The sequence below is a fragment of the Pundamilia nyererei genome, unplaced genomic scaffold (assembly GCF_000239375.1).
Source record: "Pundamilia nyererei isolate P.nyererei 1_Seehausen unplaced genomic scaffold, PunNye1.0 scaffold00088, whole genome shotgun sequence".
NCBI classification, from domain to species: Eukaryota; Metazoa; Chordata; class Actinopteri; order Cichliformes; family Cichlidae; genus Pundamilia; species Pundamilia nyererei.
The window spans coordinates 637,617-641,362 of record NW_005187489.1 but is presented as its reverse complement, the minus strand read 5'-3'; the positions used below and the strand labels follow the sequence as shown (position 1 = coordinate 641,362).

The following is a 3,746-nucleotide window of genomic DNA, read 5'->3' as shown; positions in this document are numbered from 1 at the left end:
AAAAAAGGTGCCGCATAACAAAAAGGACCATGTACTTAAGAAAGATAAGATACTTTATCATCATTATACAAGAATGTACAACGGAATAATAGTACACTGTCATGCACTGGATATGGACTTATTATGTAAGATGGGGGAATAGGTACCATATAATATAATATATTACCATATAATACTTACCAAAGTTACCATGACATTGTACTTACACAGTATAATTATGTCTTTGTTTCCTTTAAAAATCGGACTTGTTACCCCCCTTAGTGTGCCTACCTTTAAGGATGTGTAAGTAAATATAATTACATTGTAATTTCAAATTCCATTTAATTACAGGTCAATTACGCCCTCAGTCGGACTCGATTATACCCGGGTCATTTTTGTAGTAACAACTTTTTTGGCATGTGAGACAACAGGTGGTGTCCCCAGGATTGACCTGGAAAGTTATTTTCCATAGACAGTAGCCTGTTGCTCAGGCTTTACTTTCTTGCTTTGGCTATTCAAAGAAAAGAAAAGGCGCGGTTAGGACGCAACCAAGTGTCACATCTATGGGGGTGGGGCAGGTGCAGGATATCCTTTGCTTGCCGAGTACATTAAATCGAGAAAGCTAAACAATGTTTCGTGGTTAATGACAGTAAACACTTTTCTTTCATTATTATGATATGAGATGTGGGAGGGGTGTACAAGCCGGTTTGGTTATTCTGGAATTACACGCCACCTACCCCTCCTGCTCCCTCACGCATAAACGGGAAATACACCTGCAGTCAGCTGGCAAAGCAGAACACGTTCAAGATGGGGATGGTGTCGGCAGCCATGGGGATAAGTGAGTAACTTCATCAGATTATTTGTTAAAGGGTTGACTGGAAACAAACAAACACTGTAACCTGTAGGGCAGAGAGGAAATTGTGTTTATGTGTTTATCAGTAATCCGCGCACCTACTCAGCTGTTTTATTCCGGTTTGTGTCACCGGCACGTCAAAACTTTTAGCCTGTAAACGCGTTCGAGTAATCGGCAGTAAATATTCATGCGAGCTCTTCCTGAAGTTTTAGTTGTTTCTTTGTGGTTTTCATTTCCGTGGCTAAAATCTCACAAAGTCTCCGAGACACGTGAGGAGTTTAAAGTCATGGCACGCGAGGGATCTTTAATAATAATAATGGATTGGATTTATATAGCGCTTTTCAAGGCACCCAAAGCGCTTTACAATACCACTATTCATTCACTCTCACATTCACACACTGGTGGAGGCAGCTACGGTTGTAGCCACAGCTGCCCTGGGGCAGACTGACAGAAGCGAGGCTGCCATATCGCGCCATCGGCCCCTCTGGCCAACACCAGTAGGCGGTAGGGTAAAGTGTCTTGCCCAAGGACACAACGACCAGGACAGAGAGCCCAGGGATCGAACCGGCGACCTTCCAGTTACAGATGCGAGTCCCAACCCCCTGAGCCACGGTTTAACACCCAACCACTCACCCACACGCGGAAAGGAGCGCAGAGCATAGTGTGTTAATCTGATTAATGTCAATGCTGTAATCTGCAAAGTTATTCTGTTAGTTCTGAAGTTCGTTGTGTCTAAACTTCAGGTATTGTCTGTAAACGTCGAACCTCCAGAGATTCATGAAAAAGAAAATAATCCATTTTCACGTGCACAATTATATTTTTATTTTAACTTTAAAACACTTTTTGTTGTCAGGTATTTTACTTCATCTTGGTGGTGCACACAAGTGCAACGTCACTCAGCGTGATCATGAGACAACATATAACATCCCAGATCTGTCTTATGCTCAGGGTCCAAGTGATTCCAGCTGCACATTCACCTGGTCCAACGCATCTGTAAGTAAACCGTACCAGAGCAGCTTCACGTATTCTGATGTGTAACAGTTACTACCAAGTCTTAACTTCACATTAGTGCTTCCATCAATATGTATGAAAATGCAGGTTACATGGGGTTGTACTTCATTTACGTGCAGCCTGGCTTGTTGTGATAGAATGTGGAGGGTTTGTGTTTCAGCAAACCGTGGTTGCAACTCACGTTAATAAAATGGAGCCGGTGACGATGAGCAGATTTGGCAAACTTGTCTCTTCCAAATGCATCGGCAACATGATCTTCAGTGGAACCTGCGTGACTGAGGTATCACTGTTTCCATGGCCAACAGTGGTCAGCATAATTAGAAACTCTAGTTTTGATGGGGGAGGTTTAGTTAACAGCAGAAATATAAACATGCTGAAATACTTAGAATACAACAATAAAAGTATTAATTTGAACACGCTGTTCTGACAACCCCCAGAAAACATTTAATCATTATCCCGGTGTCTTTATTTTTTTCTTCATAGGGGACACCAAAGGACTATACGGCCAGCTGCACTGGTGAGTATCACTAACAGACTGAACACGTTTGACGAGCATTATTCTGAATATCTCCTTCTCTTATTCACATTCTGACATGTTTTTCCTCCATCTTTTAAGTCTAATGTGAACATCTAATATTCTTTTACAGTCACCTGCCTGCCAGAAAAAGAAGAAACAATAGGAGACAAAGGTGAGATAAAAATATCATTTTTTTAATATAGTCCAAAGTCTCTGGATCTCTATTAGAGACAATACAGCGGGGTTAAGTTAGAAGAATGTTTGGTAATTTTGATACTTGATGTTTACATGGAAATCCTAGCATCATGGATATTTACAAGAAATGGCCTCGCTGTGGAGCGTTACAGCATTTATTTGTGGCGTTACTATGACTGTAGTGCAACTGCATGCAGATTTCTCAAGACTGGTATTAAGCTCTGAGAAAATGCCTGTTTTTGTACCTTTGAACAAACTACTTGACCTTTGAGATGATGTTAGATGTTGTTGGCTGTTTGTCTTTTCAGGAATGCCTCCTTCCCAGATCGGTGTCATTGTAGTAGCTTTCATTGTCCTGCTGGTGCTCGGCCTCGTGTGCTTCCTGTGCTACGAATATAGACTTTGGAGGTATCTATCTGACTGTAACAGCTGTATTTAATGACATGCTCATCCAATATGGTCTAACTAATGCTCTGTCTTTGATAGTAAATGCTGTGGCCAGACTGGAGGCATCTACCCTCGTGTGATGTTTAAGAAGGCTCCGCAAGCAAAAGCTGATGTGGAGACAGGAGGAGGATAGAGCAGCTTCTCGGTGCACGATAAATCTATATCCATGCTTTCTCCATCCTTTCCCCTGCATTACTTAAGTAGCAGTATGCTTGCATTAATATATCATCTCTGCGGGTTTGCTTTTCTGTATTTTGCCGGGCGGCTTTTTGGGACAAGACAGTTACAGAATGAAATCCATGTTACAGGATATTAGAGGCTTGATGTGCCAAACTCTAACATAATAGTTCCTCCTTCCACACTGTTCAATTCAATTTTATTTGTATGAAAGCAAAATGGCAACAGTAGTTTGAGGCTCTTCTGTGGCCTCATCAATGCTAAAAAACGCTGTGACTGATGAAAGGTCAGTGATTTCTTCCCACACAGACAAACCTCAGCTAAGTGTTAGAAACTGTATCCTGTTACAGCGTTGATCCCAGTGTTGATTGTAATTCCACTAGCTGTGAGCGATTGGTGCACAGGTGAAAAGTTCTCTGGGAAATTGTTAATGGACTGATTCTTATATAGCGCCTTTCTACTCTCCTGGAGTACTTAAAGCGCTATGGGCTGTGGAAGCTCTCAGACTCTTTGCTGCAATAATGCTAATAATATAATATAATACAATATAACATAATATAATATAAT

General features: G+C 41.3%; 1 long non-coding RNA gene across 1 annotated transcript; it reads left to right on the top strand.

The window, feature by feature from the left end:
• The first annotated feature begins 2,503 nt into the window (after positions 1-2,503).
• Positions 2,504-3,334, top strand: LOC102200973 (uncharacterized). Its single transcript, XR_311885.1, has 3 exons — positions 2,504-2,532; positions 2,864-2,963; positions 3,042-3,334. It is a non-coding gene; the product is annotated as an uncharacterized LOC102200973 (long non-coding RNA).
• The last annotated feature ends 412 nt before the right edge of the window (positions 3,335-3,746 follow it).